Consider the following 23,288-nt stretch of genomic DNA (forward strand, 5'->3'; position numbering starts at 1 on the left):
ATCTATCTATCTATCTATCTAGATATATATATATATATATATATATATATATATATATATATATATATATATATATATATATATATATATATATATATATATATATATATATATATATATATATATATATATATATCGGGATGTGAGGTGGTGGTACTTGTTTCAGGACCCGATTCTCCAGCTGGTATCAGATCCAGTAAGTGTAGTTCATCAAATGTCTTTAGGAGATCTAGAAAGCAAGTGGTTCTGTATGTAGATATGTACAAGATAAGGAAGGAAAACCCTGATATACCTGGGATCTTGTCCTGTGCAGTGATGAAGGCTATGAGGAACGTCACAACACAACATCCCAGCATAGCATCCCAACACAATATCCTAGACTGTCATCCCAATGTAAAGTCTCAATATAGCTTCGCAACACAGCGAGGTCATAGGTTCATTGTCAAACCAGGTAATAAACGCGTGGAGGTTTGGGATGGGATGGGATGGGACGGGGGCAGGGGTACCTGAAAGGTCACGTAACGGGGACACGTGTACCAACATCACTAATGATGTCTTAACTTCCCGATGATCGTTGTCTGACGTAACGACTCACACGTGACCACATCATCGTGTGGTTCGTCGTCACTTATAGAACTGCTGGTCTGGAGAACATTTTATTTCTCCTCTTCCTTTAGACAAACAAAACAACCAAATGACTTACAAAAAAAAATTGGATCACTGTATCTGTTCGGTATCACCTCCTCTTCTTCCATTTACCTTTGCTTAGGGCAACCTTACAAGTACTTACACAACAGAGGAATAAAGACGGAGAGGTATTTCCTTATGAGTCATCTACTTCCGCGCCAGGAGAAGGTCGTCTCTCCTCTAAGCTCGTAATTTTGGAGCGTATTAATGACAACAATCCTGACTGTTGAAATGATGAGAACTGTGAGGAATTGTGGTAATTATATGGAGGATTTTAATGTTATGAGTGTGAGTGTGTGTGTGTTAAGGAAGAAATTAGTATAGTGGTGTTGGCCCGTCTCACTGAATCTTGCACAAATATCATGTTTTAAATCTATATATATACTCATACACACGCTCTAACTTACACCGGGTAACCATTCACGACAAGCCCTAGTGGGGAGGATAAACAGCTAGGTTGATCGTGGGGCGACTCTGCCCCATCCGAGAATCGAACCCAGGCCACTTTAGCATGTTATATCGCAACTTTAATCACTGCTCCACAGAGGCTCACCAGCGCGTATAGATCTGTAGCTTCATCCGTAAAACTAAAAGCGAGTTTCAATTCTATGAAAAAATATATAATATTTTGGAATCGGACAGTACAAGGGAACGTATTGTACACGTGCAGTCACTACCTATGACGTCAAAGGGGTTGTTAACAGTGAGGTTTTCAGCCTCGTTCTACGTCGAAATGACTTATTTACTTTATGGTGGTTAGTGGCTACACATCCATCCTTAACGAGGTTGTTATCCCTTCGTTAAGGTACCACGCAAGAGTTTTATCCTTACCGAAGCGTAAAGTTAGAGATGTACGCTGCAATAAATATGAAGATTATCGTATATATGACTCATGCTCAAGGATCGTACCGTCGTGTTCAAGGAGCCAGACAGAATACCTCACAACAACCACGAATTCATAAATATTGAATATCTAAAACGTTTCCAACATCCTTGATGTAGATATCTGGGAAGCGGCCGGGGCTACAGTAGGAGGAGGTGCTGACGGAAGGATCACAACACACACACACACACGAGGCCCCCGGCCAGCGGTTAAGTCCCGTACGCCTGTGGTGGCGTCCGTCAGTATGCCACGAGACGTGGCCCAGTGAAGACGTAGTGTTGACGCTCCGTCTAGCTCCCCGCCTTCTGGATCCGCGCGGGACCACAGATGATTTCGTTACATTACTCAAAGGTCTTTAAAAACTGTGGCTGTAGTGAATTTATCGGTGGAAATGTACAGTGAAGGAGACCATCGCCTACTGATGCCGGATAAAGTTTGTGAGTACATGGACTGGTGAACAGCGAAACAAGACTTTTTATACGCGTGAATTGTATGCATGTATAAGGACATTAGGATCGCTGTATACTAATATACTTGACTTATATCTCCCTGCTTGACTTATCTATCTGCTGGTAATAGACGTCTTTATTTTCTAAACAAGTGACGCTCTTAGTCATGACGAACACTGACAGGACCGCGTGGAGGTGTAGGTCAACCATGTGACAACCACAATGACAGTCAATGATGGTTCACATGTGCACGTTACGACCTTGTTACGCTGGTATGTGCGTGACCGCCAGCGTCACTGGTCACATGGCCTTGGGAAGGATGGATGACTTGGCTCCCATTGAGGATATCCATTGTTCAAGCAAACTGTGACGATTGTGGAAATCTTTACCTACTTTTCCCGTTGACGCTGGCGAATTGGAGTCTCGTCCTAAGTCGGTAGTTTAAACCCTGCAGTACGACACTACAGGCCAGTCCCATCATACCCACGGGTCATACCTTATTGTTCAAGGTACCGTCGTGATCAGGCGTCGTACCGTCGTGTTCACAGGGGTCGTACCCGTCGTGGTCACAGGGATCGTACCCGTCGTGTTCACAGGGGTCGTACCGTCGTGTTCACAGGCGTCGTACCGTCGTGTTCACAGGGGTCGTACCCGTCGTGGTCACAGGGATCGTACCCGTCGTGTTCACAGGGGTCGTACCGTCGTGTTCACAGGGGTCGTACCGTCGTGTTCACAGGGGTCGTACCGTCGTGTTCACAGGGTTCGTACAGTCGTGTTCACAAGGCTCGTACCGTCATATTCACAGTGGTCGTACCGTCATGCTCAAGTGTCGCAACGTCGTGTATGCCAATTACATATGGTCAGTGAGGCAAGGATTAACCTACGAACATCTGTCGTTCCTATGGCCCGGATCTTAGCGTCTTAACTACGCTGCGTGAGCTTAACCACCTTGTTTATGCGGTTGATTACTCCCCTGGCGGCGACACCCACGGTCTAATTGCTAGTTACCCTTGTTATACAATGTTGTTTATCTTCATAAGCGACGCTCATCTTGCCAGCCTGTAAGGGAGCCTTGTTTTTTGTCGAGGTCTTGACGGAGTGAGGTCTGAGCCCGGTGTAGTCGTGGTGCCGTCCATGGGCACCTGGTGTTGACGGAGTGAGGTCTGAGCCCGGTGTAGTCGTGGTGCCGTCCATGGGCACCTGGTGGTCTTGACGGAGTGAGGTCTGAGCCCGGTGTAGTCGTGGTGCCGTCCATGGGCACCTGGTGTTGACGGAGTGAGGTCTGAGCCCGGTGTAGTCGTGGTGCCGTCCATGGGCACCTGGTGGTCTTGACGGAGTGAGGTCTGAGCCCGGTGTAGTCGTGGTGCCGTCCATGGGCACCTGGTGGTCTTGACGGAGTGAGGTCTGAGCCCGGTGTAGTCGTGGTGCCGTCCATGGGCACCTGGTGTTGACGGGGTATGGCCTCCAGGTGTTGACGGGGATATTACCACACATCAGTTCGAACCTTAGTTCGACGGTGCGACCCTCCAGCACGTCACTACGACCCTCCAGCACCTCACTACGACCCTCCAGCACCTCACTACGACCCTTGGGTATGATGACCTGGCCTTTATCATGATAACCCTTGAGGTCCGAATCGTGGGAACTCTTAACCTTGACAACTCTAGAGTTACCATATGGGTAACTAACCTCGACAACCCTGGTAACTCCAACTATTTGATAGCCGTGATGGCCAGCTTACCGCAGCAGCTGCAGTATATAAAATGGATTTTGCTCTATAAAGGAGATCACTTGTAATTAGTGGATCTTAATGGACGCTGGAAGTAAATTGCTTTTTTTTTTTTCAAGTCTGACATGTAAGGAGGATGGTGGATCGGTGTTCAACCCGACCCTTAAGCTTAGGTCAGTTCACAGGCCAGGCTACCATACTTCATGGCTCAGAGACCATCCCCTCGTGCTCAAGGGTCGTATAGTTGGGTTCAAAAGCCACCCTGTCGTTCTCAAGGGTCGTATCGTCGTGAATAGGTTGTACCGTCATGTTCAAGGATTTCCTCGTCGTGCTCCAGGGTCGTGCTGTCCTACCGTTTTCCTCCAGGGCCGGAGCATTATGTAGCTCCAAGGCCGCCCCGTCGTGTGTTCAAGGGTCGCCTCCTCTTGCACGAGTCGTATCATCGAACGTCCGGGATTTGGCGTCAATTTTTCTCGTGTACTGTGGGTGACGTGTGTGGTGGTGAGGGCGAGGGGGCATTAATCTTCTCCCCGTCCGCATGAGGACTTGCCTACCAACCGTCCACAGGAAATTGGTTCTGTCTACCGTCTAGAGAACGGTGGACAGATGCCAGCTAAATTCTGTTGAATCACTAGAGATGAAATGTATATAGAGGATATATATATATATATATATATATATATATATATATATATATATATGTGTGTGTGTGTGTGTGTGTGTGTGTGTGTGTGTAAGGGGAAACTGAGAGTCTTTATACAGCTAACTGTGTATATACCTTGCATTGTTTTTAATATACTTGAGATATGATCATTGAGGAATATACGCGAAGTAATGTGGAATTTATATTGTCTGTTGTAGACAGTCTAAAATAAGCAGTAACATAACTTTTTATCTGTATAATGTTCGTTTCAGTCCTCTTATAATACATAGCCATCTGACATTTATTTTTATATCCAGTCTCATTACCTCGCATCAGTACAGCAGTTGCCCAGAGCACATTGACGGTCAGTCGTTCGATTATGTGGTAATTAAGATCCTGGTCAGGTGATGTGAAGACTAGTTCTCTGAAATCAAGGGAAGCGTTCTGTATAATTCACTCTCGTAGCCTTGGAAACTGTGCCATGCCATAGCCGTTTTCAGGCAGGTCTGTTCGTTCATATTTTTTTTTGCCCCCGACATTTGGAATCTTGGTAATGTGAATCAACGATCTTTTTGAGGGTATCATTCATGTGGGTTGACTGCCATGACGCAGCAAAGTCTTTCTAGTCTGTACCACACCAGCATTATACAAGTTTTGTCAGACGGGAAAAAACCGGGATGTCTGGTTATTTAATAGTAGTGGTGTTCCACAAGGAGAACTGCTGAGTCCTACTTTGTTAGCAGTTTACCCTTTTATTCACTTAAAGAAGGTTACAAGCTTGTAAAAGTATACTATCACATGTGCGGATCATATGCTTATGTTGCTGGCATATAATTGTATTGCTTGCTGTTAACTTGGTCATGTAACTGGTGTAATCTGACCTGTAATGATCATTAACATTGGTCAAGGGTTCATAAGTGTACATACAGTCATATGTTCAACCCAGTGTCGCTCTTGTGATGTTTCTCTCAATCCCCGATACTGTCACCATAGATTGTGGAGTTGCAGATGTGTAGATTGGTCAGTCCTGTGAACTACTCCAAGTAGCCTGTTAGCCAGTTTCAGCCAGTTTCTTGAACACGACGATACAACCCTTGAGAAGGACGGTTCGACCCCTGAGCACGAAACAACTACCCTTACGCAGAATTGTGTGATCCTATAAGACGAGCTGTCGGTACAGCCCTTAGGCATGAATGACCTGGCCTTCGACTTTACCCATAAGTGTCAGGTCAAAGTTCACGCAATCATACCCAAGCAATTTTAACAAGCGTTTGAAGACAGATCATACACAAGGAATATATCGTTCTCACATATAATGAGTTGAAGGCAAACATACGATACATTCGTAAAATGAAAGAGTCATCCGGCTCAACACGTGTATCCAAGTCGTCCTCGACCTGTGAACAAGGTAACGAGTCGTTCGCTATGTGAGTGTAGATGTGTTATTACCGTATGTAAACCTCTTTCCACACCTTCGCTGGGTCGCTGTGGTCACGACGACAATGACGACGCTTCATTGACTCTTTGAACGACAGGTTACCAGTCATTCCTGAACGACAGGTTACCAGTCATTCCTGAACGACTAGTTACCAGTCATTCCTGAACAAGTTACCAGTCATTCCTGAACGACAGGTTACCAGTCATTCCTGAACTACAGGTTACCAGTCATTCCTGAACGACAGGTAACCAGTCATTCCTGAAATCTTTTCCTTTCAGGAGACAATAACATTCCGGGGTAACCTTGATCAACAGTATCGGTGAAGAAATACCACCGAGGTGCACTCACGTGAGTGGTGGGAGACGGAGGGAACTTCGTGAGATCAGAACTGGTTGTAAACACTACGAGAGGCGGAGGTGGTGATCCTCTGCTGTATACAGTCAGCCAATCCGTCGTGCACTCTGGTGTGGGCTTTCTTGTTACTTGCTGGGATCGTTAACCCACAACCACCACTACGTATCTACAGCACGACCACTAGAACGACCTTCGGCACGACCTTCCTCACTGGAACGACCTGCTAGCTCCTCCTGGACGACCTCCTGCGCCACCCAGACCATCAACACCCTGCAGAATACAAAGGTTAGTGTGATACCTCATCTGTTTATGATCACAAGTTCAGGGGGTCATCATGAGGAAGATAGTTTCAGGGGTCACCACAAGGGGTCAAGCCTCAGGGGGTCTTCTTTAGAAGTTACGTTCCAGGGATCAACATTGAAGGTCAGACTTGAGGGGTCATCTGTAGGGGTCGTCCTTCAGGAAAAGAAACTTCAGGAAAGAGAGGAAAAATGTGTATGATATATTCACTCTTACCAACAACCATTGAATACATCAATGTACAGAGGTGGTCGACACAATAAAGGGGCTTACCTTAATGTTATAGCTAACATTGTCGACCTTACTGTGTGTTGTAAATTTCCTTTTTCTGGAGCCCATCTATTGTGTCTTCTCAATTCTATGTCAATGTTCGTAACATTTAATGTCATGATTTACGGTGAAATTAAGAACATTAACAAGTATCTCTCATTAGCCCTGACACATGAATGGGTAAGTACTATATAGAGAGGCTTGTTAGACTATGTTGATGATAGTTAGATCCAATGTTCGGTAGGTCCTCCACTGGTTCTGCATGCAGTGCATGGTGGGGTTCCTCGGGGCAAGAAGATGCCTCCCTTAGTGTTTTGTTTGCCTTTGGTTGGAATGCACACGTATCGCCTTGCGCTCAGGTGACGTAGACACACTGGGCGGGGTGTAGACACACTGGGCGGGGTGTAGACACACACTGGGTGGGGTGTAGACACACTGGGTGGGGTGTAGACACACTAGTTGGGATGTAGACACAGAGGGTGAGGTGTAAACACTCAGGGTAGGACGTAGACACAGAGTGTGTAGTGTAGACACACTGGGTGGAATGTAGACACACAGGGTGGGTTGTCGTCTCCACTTACGTGAGAGTTAGTGACGTAAGCATAAACTAGTGATGATGATGTCGTGTATACCATCATTCGCCAGGACGCCCAAAACAACTTTTTTTTCTTTTTTTTTCTCTACTTTTGGTGAATTAACTCCCAGCTCCAGCGGCGCGTATGGAGTTAAACTTTCAAGATTAATTTTGATAAAATTTAAACAGCTGCGGTGGGGTGGATGGGGGGAAGGGTGAGCATTCTTGTAACAAACCTTCGTGCGTTTTCTCTCCCTTTCAGATGTTTTGATGAGTTGTGGACTGAATAAGGAATTGATTAACTGGGTATTGGACATCGAGACTTTCTTGATTAATGACGTAGAAAAAAAATCAGATAAGTTTCATTTTTTTTTTTAACTTTATTCCTGAGAGCCGATTTTAAGGTTTTTAAGTTCTGCTGGCAATCAATGGCATCTTTCTCTCACCAGAGAGTCCTGAAGAGTCCTGGACTGTGGTACTGACTTGACTCTTGCCGTTGTGTGGAGGACTTCGTGATTGGGAAGTCCAAGATAAAGTCATTTCAAGTTCAAGATTACTCTTTAATGGTCCTTCTTTTGTCTGGGATTTGTAAGCCTTGTTCCTCCCTGGGTTGTATGTTGTATTAGTCTCCTCCTGATGATTGCAATACTGATTATTCTGGAGATGTGCGGTATTTTGAATTATTCTTTTGTCTTGAGAGTAAAGGAAGGATGTTTTAAACAGTGGAAAATAACCATTAGATATCTACAAACTCCTGAGCATGACAAGACGGCCCTTGAGCACGACTGTGTGACCTTTCAGCACGATGGTACGACCCTTGGATGTGAGGCCCGCCCTTTTGACTGATTTGGCCTTAAAGGGGTCAGGTGAAAGGTCAGACAGTCACCGCTAAGGGTCGTACTACTGTGCTCAAGAGATTAAACTGCTCTCCAGTAAGAGATTTGTTTAGGGCGCCGTGTATAGCTTTATAATTATTAGCCCATTGAATGCTGACAAACGCTCTACCGTTAACCCAGTCAGAGGCCACAGGGAGCTGACAGCTGCCAAGATGTCAGCCCTAGCAGTAAGCTGACAGCTGTCTGTGTGTCAGCTCCAGTTATGCATTTCTTCGTCATGTTTTCCTTACATTGGTTTCAAAATAGAGAATGAGCAGTTTACATATTTACTGGGTTTATGTGTTTGTGAGGAAGCCGGTACCATTAGCCTATCATTTAGAGATGAGTGATTGCAAGAATACTCAAGTTTGACTTAACTCCTAATCTAAAGTTCATTTGTATAAGAAAAAAGACGGGTATTGTCCCCTGGGCTGTTAATATCAACCAATATCTGTGGACGTGTAACGACCGCGCGTACAATGTAAACAATGAGTATCCAGTGTTCGGACGAGACCTCAGCCTTGACTTGGGTTTACCTTATCACTTCTCTCGTAGCACTGAAGAGCTGATGTGAGTTCATGTAAGGGTGTTTGGATGAGAGACAAGGTTTTTGACTAAAATCTTTGTGAATTTAGTCATATTTTGTGTTCTGTTGACTAAATACGCCGTCGTCTCGGGTTTAAAGGGCGCATGTAAGACTAAACACAGCAAGCCGTTACCCGCATATAAGGTTGGTCTAATGATATATCAAGGTCAGGCCTTTTTGTATGGTAAACCCAGCCATCTTCAGACGATGGGATGTTTATAGTCTGTTCTACCTGTAAGGAAATGTGACTTAGATAACAAAGCTTGATATCAAAGTAGATTTATTGAAGTTCACCTGAAAGAAGTTGACCAAGGACAGATTCCATTGACCAAATTTCATGGAATTTTATATATATATATATATATATATATATATATATATATATATATATAGATAGATAGATAGATAGATAGATAGATAGATAGATAGATAGATATTCACACATACACATAAACCTACACAGACAAATACATATATACACATACACATATTCATACTTGCTTGCCTTCATCCATTGTCGCCACAGGAAACAGCATCGCTACCCCCTGCTTCAGCGAGGTAGCGCCAGGAAAACAGACAAAAAGAAAGGCCACATCCGTTCACACTCAGTCTCTAGCTGTCATGTGCAATGCACCGAAACCACAGCTCCTTTTCCACATCCAGGCCCCACAAAACTTCCCATGGTTTACCCCAGACGTTTCACATGCCCTGGTTCAGTCCATTGACACCACGTCGACCCCAGTGTATATATATATATATATATATATATATATATATATATATATATATATATATATTCCAGACAGAAGATAACCTAACCCGAGAAATATTTTTTTTCGTAACATCTTAGGTTATCTAAGGTGGTTAAGCAGTACGTTTTTGTGGGATTTTGATATTTTTACTTTGATTGATCGTAATATCAAATCATTTGATTTCGTCAACCACTAACTTTTTCTTGGTAGGTTAAAACATCTGATTTAACTAGTTAATTTTCTGTAAGTTATGTTATTCCGTAGTCATGTAGTCATTGAGGAATTCCTCCAACCAGCGGTAATCTCACGTACAAACAAACATTCCAGAACCATATATTTTTTTTACTCATTTCACAAAGTTGCCTTTGACCTAACCCTTAAAGGTCATGTGTAAGATCACGTCATCATGCCACAGGGTTGTTACCATCGTGCTCAGGGTTGTTACCACAGGGTTGTTACCCTCGTGCTCAGGGTTGTTACCCTCGTACTCAGGATTGTTACCCTCGTGTTCAGGGTTGTTACCATCGTGCTCAGGGGTTCATGAACCATCGTGTGGTGTGGTCATGATTACGTGTATATGAATGCTGACATGGGGCTGGCTGTCTGCTTGTGGATACTGAGCGAGGTTGTACACTTCAAACATCTTCTTTGTATCTTGTAGATTGTTGAGCTTTTAGTGCGCTCTGCACTCATAATTTCTGAACTAGATCTATTCATCTATTTCTCTATTGCTACGGAAGTATTATTCATCATTCTCATCGTTTCTGACTCGTGTCTTTGCTTAGTTCCTTGTTACATGTTGTTGCAGAGAAGTTCTTTGTTTCGACACACCTGCTGAAGACGAACATTGTAAGGTAGATTCAGGAAGTTGCTGTAACCGCGTTTCCCTTTTTCCTTCATCATTCCCCCGACATGGGGAAGGTTATGGCTGTATCATCGCTGTTCCTGTATCTTCTGGTGATGTCCTTGTTGCTCTGCAAGCGACCTTGTCTAGCAGGTCATGTCTTCTCGAACAGGGATGATCAAAATGTTACGGACACACTGTAATTTGCTCACACACACACACACACACATACACACACACACACACACACACATACACACACACACACACACACACACACACACACAGTGATCCCTGACACATGGCACGGTTTAGAACTTCATTACCGGCAAGTATCTCATGGAAGTGTTTGCACTCACTCGTGACATTCTTCCCACCACTTGGTCACCCGCAGCTCCCGCCTCCACCCGTGGTGAGGCCACAGATCGCGAGGCTGATGATTTGTCGGTGTTGGTCATTCGTGACTGTGTGATGAACGAAGCCTCTCATATGACCTGTAGATTCGTATTGAAGTATTGTCCACTTCTTACCCAGCTTTATGTCGTGTGTGTGTGTGTGTGTGTGTGTGTGTGTGTGTGTGTGTGTGATGGTGGCACGGCCCGTGGGGTGAGTGGGGGGTTACTGAGATATAACTGAGTCTTTTGATGTAACTGGCTGTTAGTTTTTTCTACTATGCCATCTCGTGGCTAGTATCATAAAGCGATAGATTATTGGCAATCAGATTTTTCTTTTTCAGAATCTGAGTCATCTCATTCAGTCCTGACGGACGGTACCACGAAGATACGTAGACATGTACATACAAACACACATATACGCTACACATACAACAGAAGGAGTAGAGATCTGATTGAGAAGGTCTAGTAGAAGGAAAGAAGAATATAGTCAGTATTGTAGAGATCTGAGTTACAGTGAGAGGACAGAGGCCACACACTCACCCACCGTGGAAGATAGGTGAGTCAGGGGTGACTTGATGACAACCTTTATATTCATTAACCTATTCAGTTTAACAATGTTGACGACGAACATATCTTCAAAAGATGTGAAAATAGAACAAGTCGGAGAGCATAACAAGAAACTAATCACGGAATATGTCAGAAAAAAACGAAAAAGATATTCTAATATTCAAAGATTAGTGGATGAGTTGAGCAGACTGAGCGATGAGCGTGCGAATGGGGACAACATACACAACTAAAAAGTTATATGACACTAGAGAAAGTCCAAGTGATGGGCGAGTGTAGAGTTCCCTTCCTGTGTCTTACAAAAAGATAATTACCAACTGGTAATTACACACATACGTGGAACCACAGACCATGTTCAAGGACCAGTAGGCGGGGAGGGAGAAGGTCCCTCCCTCCCTCCCTGGAACTTTGAAACTTAGAATACACAAGTCCTCCAGACCTCTGTGTCCTACGATGAGCAGGTAGATTTCCTTCTATTACCAAACTTGATTGATACTCTGGACGTCGTCACATCGACTCAGACAACTTGCTGGAAGCTGCGTTTAGTTGGGTAATTTGTATCATTGTTGCCCTTTGATGGCGAAGTTCAAGCCATTTCTCATCTGGATGGTCATTCAGCATGCTGGTTGGGTAACGTGAGGACAGGCGTTCGAACTTTGGGGAATGATGAAGCCGAAAAGTTTATATATATATATATATATATATATATATATATATATATATATATATATATATATATATATATATATGGTGGGAGGACAGCTGCTAGAAGCAATGAGGTTTTATTAGGGGAGTAAGGCATGTGCACGAGTAGGAAGAGAGAAGAATGAGTGGTTTCAAGTGAAGGTTGGTCTACGACAGGGTTGTGTGATGTTACCATGACTGATTGATTTGTTTGTGGATGGGGTGGTGAGGGAGGTAAATGCGAGAGACTTGAGAAGAGGGGCGAGTATGCTAACTGTAGGGGATGAAAATGTCTGGGTGGGAACTGAGTCTGTTGTTGATGACACAGCAGTGGTGGCAGATTCGAGTGAATAACGGCAGAGGTTAGTGGCTGAGCTTGGAGGAGTGTGTGAAATGAGGAAGTTAGAGTAAAAGTAAGTAAAATAAAGTTATTAGGTTCAGCAGGATTGAGGGACAAGTTAGTTGAGGTATGAGTTCAAATGGAGAAAAATTGGAAGAAGTGAAGTGTTTTAGATACCTGAGAGTGGACATGGCAGCGAATAGAACCAAAGGAACAAAAGTGAGTCATCGGGTGGGTGAGGTGCCGAGGGTTCTGGGAACAATGAATACTAAAGAGTAGAAAGCAGAGTATTACCTGTGAAATAGGGCAAAGAAAAGGAAATTTATGGCCAAGAGAAATCGATGTCAAGTTAAAAAGCGAAAGATGATATCGAGAAGCCGTAATGATATTGAATAAGCTCTGACCAGGACGATAACAAGGACGAAAACCCGCCCACATGTGTAATCAGTTATCAGTACAAGGAGAGGTAAACCTTCTATTCAGCTGGAGTACCTGGTCAAAAGAGGAATTCAATCAAGACCAGGAAAAATCCTGTCCTTTGAGGCAGACTTAGCCAGCCAGCCAGCCTTTCCAGCGATGTAGAATTTCCAGGAAAACTCCCGGCTTATTTAATGCTGCCAGGTCTATTAGTGGCGTGGGGCAGGCCAACCTCACGGTGTTAAGAGCAAGTGACAGTTGTGGATATTTAGATAAAAAGAAAGTTAAGAAGTATTCAATTTGAGAGTCTGTGGGAAGGCAAGATCTACAGCCATCTCGTTGTGCTGGGTATATATATATATATATATATATATATATATATATAAATAAGACAGATTTTATGTGTAATAATCCAAAGTAGTCGAGTGATATTTTTTCCCTTGCTCAAGCCTAGAGTAAGCAGTTGGCACGCCGGAAATCATCAGGAATGTGGTATAATATATTTCTCGAGTGGGTCGCCAGTGTCCACCATTATGCACGTACGATCCTCAAAGCGAGTAAACGAGGCAGTGTTCCCTCACGGCTTCATCGTGGGCAGTAAACACAAATGTCAACTGATACATCCCCCGTGAGGGATCGAGGAACTTGGCCATGTATGCACACTGGCAATGAGACGAGCGGCGCGTGACTGGGTCGACCATGCGCGGCCCGGGGAGTTGCTCGTCCGTATTATGCTATTTTGTTTCCTTCGTGACGCCGTGTTGTATGCACTTGCTGGGGGAATTGCGAGTCTTGCTACGCTGCATTCTACTGTGTCGTCTGCTGGTGGGAGGCTTTGCTGCAGTTTGATGATGACAGGTTTGGGTGCGAGGTTGAATATATCATTAGATTTGATGTCATGTTTACTGGTTTGGTTAAGTTTAGCTCAGCTACGTATAAAGATGTAGAAATGTAGCTCAAAATCCAAGAAAGAAAATAGCCACGTCTTTCAAAAATACTAAAAAAAAAAATGAAAACTTTTCTTCAATGAATAAAAAGTCTGAAATCTTAAGAGTTTTTTCATTCTTTTTATGACGTCACATGTACACAATCTTCTCGTGACGTCACATGTACACGTGTTTCCGGAGGTCTCATTGGCTCTCCCCCATCCCTCTTCCCCCCCCCCCCCTCCATTCTGTACCGGATGTGATTATTTTCTTCATATATACAACGACAAAAATCATTCGAAGTTTATAAATTTAGGATGATATATTTGGCTTCTTTGATGGCGTTGTTTTCTTGTGTCTTGCTTTTAGTTTGTTGATAGAATCGGTAGGGCTGAGACGTGTGGGTAGAACTGTGGGGTAGAGATGTGTGGGTGGAGCTGTGGGGCTGAGATGTGTGGGTGGAGCTGTGGGGCTGAGATGTGTGGGTGGAGCTGTGGGGCTGAGATGTGTGGGTGGAGCTGTGGGGCTGAGATGTGTGGGTGGAACTAGGAAACTTTTTGCTGATTTCTTTCCCCATGATGACGTGTGAGGACGTGACGTTATGACATTTTAAGTCCTAACGTACGACCTCTCAGCACAACGGTACAATCTCTCAGCACAACGGTACGACCAAACAGACCTGCCCTACCTGGATAACGCCCAGTCTACCAGTCCTCCAGAGTAAGGGACAGCATGCCCTCTGCCAGGTCATCTCACAGCTTCCCTACTAAGACCAGTGGCATCCTCTTCCCTGCCGGAGACGAGCGGGACGAGGGTAAAGTACACCTGTGTGAGGTTGCCCGGGACGGATCCTTGGTTCCGCTGGGGATTCCCGAGACATGCCCAAGATGAACCACCTCCTCCCCCACCCTCATGTTATCTCTCCCTCCCCCTTCACCACTATGTGTGTGTGTGTGTGTGTGTGTGTGTGTGTGTGTGTGTCTGTCTGTCTGTCTGTGTGTCTGTGTTCACCACTATGTGTGTGTGTGTGTGTGTGTGTGTGTGTGTGTGTGTCTGTCTGTCTGTCTGTCTGTCTGTGTTCAATTATAGTTTATTGAGTCTCAACGAGAGATGATCTTTAAACCTCAGGATGTTCAACCAACATGAGGCTGGGACTCAAATAGCTCATACCTCAGTGATGAGCTATGTTTAATCCCGAAAGACGACCTTGGGGGAAGGCCCCCCCGGCTGCCAGCTCTAATGTCATCCCTAGAAGACGTCCCTGGATGACGACCCCTCCAGACGACCCTACGAAGCCGACTCTGGAAGATAATCTTAGAAGACGACTCGCGTGACGACCTTGGATAACGACCCTGGTAGACGCCCGTTATAAACGACCCTGGACGCCTCTATACGTCACTGGCCGGGCCCTCCACCGCTGGTACGAGTGTTAGTTGGCAGATGTCACCGCTAGCAGAGTCTTTCAGGCACTACCCAAGACGTCTGTAGATAGAGAACGTTAGTATACACAAACAGGGAGGAGTTTGAGAGTGATGGGTGTGTGGGTGTGAGTGTCTCAGCTAAGATAGTGGAGGTGGAGGCGGAAGGGGTTTCCCCCGTATATACCTGGGTTGTGAGAGTCCTGGCTGGCTGGGAGATGGGGGAGAGTGTGAGAGGACGGGGTTTTCCTGCACATTCCCGCGCCCAGGCTGCAGGTCAGGTCCGTGCTGGGGCCAGTTTTTTTGCCTTCGTCTGCCTCTGCTCACATTTGTTTCTTCTCATAGTTATCTCTCTTCGCTGTATGTACTTGTACTCTTTGCATCTACTCAGTATCTGGTATGTGTCTATTTTTAAATGTGTGTGTTTATATGTGTGTTTCTGTCAGTTTATGTGTCTGTTCATTTCTGCCTCTGTATCTGTGTCTGTTTATTCACTTACGTGTACCTCTTTACGCTTTATGGACTTATCTTAAACCCTACTGCCCAGTATAAGACCAGTTTGCACCAAGGCACCGTTTTCAGTAGTATGGTTCATCCACGCAACCCAACCCACAAGACTCTGTACTCACTGTGTATCTTTCTTTTTGGACGAACTCTCGAGGAACTTGTTCCCTTTCTGAATTCTTCAACCTGGTCCATGAAGTTTCTCACACAACTCAGCATTGGGTTAAAAAGAATCTGTGACCCTAAATTTGAACACTGAATGACGTAGGACTCTGAATGTTAACTGTATATAACTTGGGATGGTAAATCTTAACACTGTATTCCCTTGTCACACTCACGTCTGCTATCACTGTGTCTTACTGGGACTGTATCGTGCAACTTTCCCCTTCCTCCCCAGCTGGGAGCATAGATCCAGGTGTTCGTTGGACGCCGACGACTCCACAAATACACTATCGTGTGATCCTGAGCGTGACTGAGATGACTTACTCTGTGACTAAGTCAGTGCGAGATGTCCATGTTCTCTACACTCTTTTCAACTCGAGGGTTCCACCATTCTTAACCCACTCGAGTTGCGACAACGGTACGACTCTTGATCACGGTATTGTGACCCTTGCGACGACGGTACGACTCTTGATCACGGTATTGTGACCCTTGCGACGACGGTACGACTCTTGATCACGGTAGTGTGACCCTTGCGGCGACGGTACGACTCTTGATCACGGTATTGTGACCCTTGCGACAATGGTATGACTCTTGGTCACGGTAATGTGACCCTTAGGTTCGATGGTACGACCCGTCGTGGATGGGTGTGATGGCGTAAACTTCAATTTGACTCTAAAGGATCAGGTCAAAGGCCAGGACTTCATACCTGAGGTGACGTCTCCTTGTGCTCAAGAGTCGTGCTGTCGTGCCCAAGGGTCGTACCGTCGTACTCAAGGGTATAAAAAGTAACATAGATACGTGATTATGTTCCACTGGGGAGATAAAACATGTACTGTGAATAACTTCATTTTTTGCTTTGTGTTTCTTTTGTGTTGCTCGCGAGATATGTCATCTACCACGGGCTCTCCTGACATCTGCTGTAGGTACCCCAGGGTATTTCACGCGTCTGTTTTATGATATAGTAAAGGTTGTTTGATCTGTCTGTATCTACGTCGGAAAGAGTTGGAATTTCACTCCTTTATGGCGGAGAAACCGCTAGGGTTGGTACTGGGGTCATGTACAGTGTAGGGGTTTGGGTCACATACAGAACAGGTGCATGGGTCACATATATAGGGCAGGTTACATAATCCACGAAGGACAGACTTATAAAGACAGTGTGGAAACATGAGACAAAATCGAAGGATGACAAATATTCTGGGACACACACACACACACACACACACACACACACACACACACACACACACACACACACACACACACACAAGTACGTCAATGATATTATGCATCGCCACACGCCCCGGGAGTTAGTTTAGCCGTCTCCACACGTCAGTTTCTCCTGTAGGAGGCATCCGGGAGGAGGAGGAGCCCCAGCCTTGGAAAGTGAGAGTGTAGGCGTTGGATGGCCTTTTCCCTCCCTGCCCTTGTGACGATACGTACCTGTGTAGGTAAGCGTACAAAGGCCTTCTCCTGTAGTAGCCATCCTGAAGGAGGAGGAATTACGTCGTGAAGTGATGGCACCATGTGGGCACTAATGGCCATTACCCTCCCAGCCCTTATGCTGGTGTGATGCACCCAGGGAGGGTAAGTGAGAGTCGACATGTACTTAGTAACTCGTGGATGAGGCGTCCGGGAGGAGGTGAGGAGGTGGAGGAGCCCTAGCCTCATGTAAGGACCTTGTGGGTTCTGTTAATAGTCTCCTCTCCCCGCGCCCTTATGACGACCCTTTCCCCTCCACTATCGCCAACATCATTCATCACTTGCACGAGACTGGAGTCCAAGGACGGGTTGTGTAAGCAATATAAGATAAAAGGAGATTAAAGCATACCACAGGGCGAAAACATTTCTTCGGGCAAAAACAATTCCTCAGATGAAAACGTTTCCTCTGACGAAATCATTTCTACTGGCGAAAACATTCCCTATGGTAGAAACGTTCCCTAAAGAATTCCTAAAGAATTCCTTTAAGTATCGGGAGAAGTTATATATGGCTTCCAGTGACCAAAGAAACATTGTACAGATGCTTTGTAACTTGTCGCATGTGAAACTGGAATCTACGTTTTCCTGAAGTAAGTTTTTTTTGTAATGAATGAACACACAAATGTGATGAACTCCATCACTCACCCTAGGCCTTAATGATGCATCACCCAGTGTCGTGTGGAGTCCTTAACTCCTCAGGTCTGCAGAGAGAATCAAGCAGCGTCGCGATCATAAAGAAGAACAAACCACAGATGCCCCTCTTATCTCTTCGTCGTAACTGTGACGAATATATATAAATGTATATACTTTCCCTCGTGCCCGGAGCTGCATGAGCAATATCAATGACTTGAAGATTAAATCTTACCTGAGGCGTCAAAATATTTGCAGTTTAAGAATTCTAAAGAGAACGTGTTAGTCTTTGTGCTGAGAGATGCAAGGGTTTGTTTACAGTAGGAGGCGTTCAGGCAGCTGGAGGGATAGAAAACGTTCCCATTGTTTACAGGGAAAGGTTAGTCACGTGACAGGAATGAAAAAAGTTGAAGAACGTTGCTGGACTGTTGTTCATGTAGGCTGGCAACGAGGAGGAACGTTTGTAGGGTGTGTCCGGTGAGTGAGTCGAGAGATCATGTTAGGAGTAAGGAAGGCTCTTAGTCTGTCGAGGACACAACTCACTGGTCTCGGGACAAACCTCGCCTTTGTTGTTTGGCATCGTGAACAGAGACCATTGTTCTCGAGGAAAGATCTCACTGGTCTTAGGCCTGAACTCATTCGTTTCGAGAACAGAACTGACTGGCCTTAAGAATAGATCCAGCTGATCTCGAGAGCTAAGCTCATCACTCGTGCGTTAAGGAAAGCTTGAGTAACGATATTTGCATTGACGGAAGAAGTCAGACTCCTCGCTCATGGCTGTTGACCAAACGCCTTGTAGAAGTCTGGCTTAAGATGTAGGAGGAACCTGGACGCATTGTCAGTGTGATATGTGGGTGTAAACAATGGAGTGATTGTAGTTTACGATTGTAAACAACGGAGTTAGAGCGGGTTACTGGTATAAACAATATGATGATTATGATACATAGGAGAACATAACAACCTGAGTACGAGAGGTGGAATCCTTCCTCCTGGATACGTAAATCAGATGAAGGATTTCGGGAACTCGATTGAAGGAATGGGGAAGGAGGAGAAATATAAGTATGTCACAGGTCAGGGGGGTCAGTGTCTCGAGAAAGTAAGGGGCGTAGGCTTAGGTGTGGGCGTGGGCGTGGATGCGATTGATGAGTGCAGATCTGACATCTGATAATAAGTGGTGTTCAGCCAGACGCGTTACGCCCCTTTCTCCTACACTGTTTCAGTCAGTATAGCAGAGGCACGTCCTTATGTCATCGTCTCCTATAGAGAGAGAGAGAGAGAGAGAGAGAGAGAGAGAGAGAGAGAGAGAGAGAGTGAGAGAGAGAGAGAGAGAGAGAGAGAGAGAGAGAGAGAGAGAGAGAGAGAGAGAGAGAGAGGGCCCATTTACGAGTACCTTTGACAGTATTCACGAGCCAGGGGGACTAACTGGAACCTGAGCATCTGAGCTTGACGGTTTTTCTGGAAGTCTTTCTGTATTCTCTTCAAGTGTCATGTGGGTCTGAAGCACCAATTAGTCCTGGAAAGACCTCCTTTTTTGGAACACCACTTATACTTGAAGTTCCATTGGGGATCTGGGGTTCCAGCTTAGTCTGGAACACTACCTGAACCTTGGGTTCCATGTGGCTCTGGAACCCCACCTTGATCTGAAGCACCAGTTAGAATTCCTGGACTTTCATCAACCAGAGGTGGGACCTGGAACTTCCAGAAAGTGGTTTTAAGGGTCCTGGAAGAGTGACAAAGACCAGACAAGAGTACACTCCAGCTTGCAGGTTCCAGCACTTGTCTGGAAGGATAAGAGCAAGTGCTGGATGTCACTTGCTTCTTCTTTCACACACACAGTAGAGAGGCGGTGGATTTTTTTCTTTCATTTTCTTTTGCGTTTTTTTTTTATTCTGTGTTCCCCCTCCTCCTCTCTCTCTCTCTCTCTCTCTCTCTCTCTCTCTCTCTCTCTCTCTCTCTCTCTCTCTCTCTCTCTCTCTCTCTCTCTCTCCCCATGTACCATCTACCGTACGGTTTTATTTAACTGCTGACATGTAGCACAGTTGATCTTCGCGTGCCAGTAGGTCGGTCATCACATCCGTGTGCAGCGCGCGTCTGTGTGGCACTCGCGGCCCCGACAGAATACAGCATCACAGTGTTCCCAGCTCTCGTCCTATACAGCATCACAGTGTTCCCAGCTCTCGTCTTAATCAGGTGTTGACAGGCGGACTGTTCTCGTAACACAGGACGCAACAAAGACCTTCAGCAGAAGTACCCTTGTCGAGGGGCATCCGGGAGATCTTGCACGACGACAGGTTTTCTGATAAATCAATGAATGCGTCATCCTGCACCACGGTATCAGAACTGCAGCAGGGGAAAAAAAATCGAAAGTCTTTCTAATTTGAGCCAAGAAGGAGACTAACCTCTCCACTTTCGTAGAGTAATATGAAGCTCTTGCTTGGGTTTTCTAGAAACCTTAGAGAACCCAATACCCTCCTCTCATGCCCTTTGCAGGCGGTATGATCTAGTTACTAATGCTATAAATACGGAATCTCAGCCTCCGTCTCCGTCTGTGGTGCTTAGGTCTTTCTTGCTACCTGGTAGCACATTAGGCCAACGTGGTAACCTTGACTAGCGAGGGAGAGGGTGTATGTGGGAGGTAGTTCAAGTGGCGTCCACTGGAGGCGCTGGGAGACATATGATATACGCTTTTCTTCTAGAGGACGTAAGGGTCATGTCTTTAACTCTGTGAGCACGACTGTGTGACGACCCTTGAGCTCAACGGTACGACCCAAGCTTGAGCAGGACGGTACGACTCTTCAGCAGGAAAGTATGACCCTTTGAAATGGTGACCAAGCCTTTCAGCTGATCCTTAAGGTCAGATCAAAGGCTATACCATCATCACCCATGGGTCGTACAGTCGTGCTCAAGGGGGGTAACCTCGTGCTCAATGGTCGTACCCTCGTGCTCCAGTGATTGAGGGTAAGGTGAAGACATACATAAGTGTGTGGAGATGGTGTTGTAGTCGTCATGCTGGTGGTCATGGTCGTTAGGCTGGTAGTTGTGATTATCAGGGCAGTTCAGGCCGGAGGATTTGGTCGTCATGTCAAATAAGCGTGGTCGTTTGCCTGGTGGTTATGGGTTTTAGAATAATACGTATGGTCGTTATACTGGTGGGTGTGGTCGTCAGGTTGGTATGGGTGTGGTCGTCAGATTGGTGGGCGTGGTCATCCTGGCAGTAGGCGTGGTAGTCAGGCTACTGGGGTTATCGCAGGGCAGGGGAGCGAGCAGGCAAGTTTTATGTTGGTGTGTCGGGAGGTGATAAGCGTGAGAGCTCAGGACAAGGCTACAGGGCTTAGCGTGGGCCAGAGTGTAGGGGAAGCTTACCCAGGGTGAGCCAGAGTGTAGGGGAGACTTACTCAGGGTGAGCCAGAGTGTAGGGGAGACTTACCCAGGGTGAGCCAGAGTGTAGGGGAGACTTACCCAGGGTGAGCCAGAGTGTAGGGGAGACTTACCCATGGTGAGCCAGGGGGTGAGAGAGACGTATGGGGAAGAGGATGTGTTTTGTAGTCGTAGATATGTGGTGTGTTGAGGGGATAGGGGGTTACTGATGAACAATGTTCACAATGGTGGGTGTGGCACTGTTCTTGTGGCGGACTCCACAACCACACATGGACTTTATTATGGTTGTGGTGCTGAACTATAACTCGGGGACGAGGGATCTTCACATGTGACGGTGGCGGGAGTGATGCAGTACCTTCCCAAAATGTTGGACGAGGTCCAGGTAGTGGTAAGGGAGAGCTGGGAGAACAAGTATGTTTAAGAGCCTCTTGATACGTGATGCAAGAGGGACCTGAGGGTGATGTAAGAGGGAACGAGGATAACCTGGAGTGTTATTTTCTGCACCTTTTGTGGAAGCCCCTGTCTTGTGGTGGACGGGGAGGAAGACCACGAGAGGGAGACATAGGTGAGTTTTGGGAAGATTTAGATATGAAAGTTGTGTTGATTCATAGTTCGAGCACAGGGAGTCTTGGCGAGTGTCTTGAGTGAACTGAGAATGGAGACGGTAGCTGGAGGATATGATGATCATCCTGACGTGTTCCTTCCACCTTAATTTGCCGTCCAAAGTGGCGCCGAGATGCTTGGTGGACCGGTGAACCTACAGGAGACTTAGGGCTTCAGTAGGGCATGTGGTAGGGATGGGTTTTTTTGGTCTGGTTTTGAGGTTCTTGAGAATACTCTTATGGATGATGCTGTTGTGAGAATTGGTGTGGAGGTTGCCATCAAAGGCAGCGTTAGTCGACGTACCTCAGTCGAGCAGGGATCACCAAACGGACACCACTTTTAAGGATGAGGAAGCAGGAGGGGTCCTATCTTTGTGGCCCGTGGGACCCCAAAGGTGAGGGACTGGAGTGAGGAGATGGATTCACGGAAGTGCACAGCCTGACGACACCCACTGAGGAAGTCTGAGCGCCGTGGAATATGCTCCCCTGACTCTCAAGGTTGATGGCTTTGCCGTTGGTTATGACGTGGTTGGCTGCGTCTAGAGCTGTGGTGAAGTCAACGAATGTGTGATCCACTCAAGTCTTGCATCTGTCTGAGGTGCGATAGTTATAGTGTAAGAAGCCAACGAAGCAGCGGGTGTCAGAGGAAGCTTTCATATTACAAAACTGCTGAGGTGTGGAACCCGACTTAACACGAAACTTTCATAGTGTGAGCTGGGGATTGGTTTGATGGCAGTAAGTAACTCACCGAGACATTGTGGGCTTCATTGGTTTAGTTGTTTGGCAGATATTTAAAGTCTTCCAGTCAACGGGGCGCTTTGACTGATGAAAGTAAATAGAGATGATGGGGTCGACGTGTCTGTCTAACTCAGGGATCTCCTTGTAGAGTGTTTTGCAAGTCAGATGGATGTAGTGGAGTACTTAACCTGAAGCTGGGTAGAACTGTCTGGCTACTTCAAATTCTTATTCTGACTCAGTGGTAGTGGAAGCAGGGGGTGTCAAGGTGGGGGAGTCTCTGGCAGATGATGACTTTGTGATTGTTGATAAGTTCAGCTCATCTTAACTGCAGAGATGATTTCCCAGGGAAGGGTGTGTGTGTGTGTGTGTGTGTGTGTGTGTGTGTGTGTGTGTGTGTGTGTGGAGAGGGGGAGGGAGGACTTCAACATGAGAACGTGGGGTGTGGATGCGGGTGGTGACGGCTGGATTCCTCTCACCTGGAACCCTCACCTGCCACGTATGTTTTCCTACCTCGTGACCCTCCCCTCCCCACCCGCACTCCTCTCCTTTCCCTGTGTTATTCTCCCTCTCTCCCTCGATGTAGGGAGGGCCCGAACACCACTGCACAACCCGAGAATATATACAGATATATCACCGTAACCCGGAAACCAAGACGCCCTTCCCAGAGTGG

General features: G+C 46.0%; 1 protein-coding gene across 2 annotated transcripts in view; it reads left to right on the forward strand.

Moving 5' to 3' along the window:
- The first annotated feature begins 1,826 nt into the window (after nt 1–1,826).
- Nucleotides 1,827–23,288, forward strand: part of LOC139755317 (adenylate cyclase type 8-like) — a 357,275-nt gene continuing 335,813 nt past the window's right edge. Inside the window, exons 1-2 of one of the 2 annotated variants that reach the window (XM_071673448.1) lie at nt 1,827–2,007; nt 6,108–6,468. The gene's annotated coding sequence lies outside the window, so the exon portion shown is untranslated. The remainder of the gene's footprint in view (nt 2,008–6,107; nt 6,469–23,288) is intronic. The other variant, XM_071673449.1, reaches the window with a different exon arrangement.

The sequence above is a fragment of the Panulirus ornatus genome, chromosome 19, assembly GCF_036320965.1.
Source record: "Panulirus ornatus isolate Po-2019 chromosome 19, ASM3632096v1, whole genome shotgun sequence".
Lineage (NCBI taxonomy): Eukaryota > Metazoa > Arthropoda > Malacostraca > Decapoda > Palinuridae > Panulirus > Panulirus ornatus.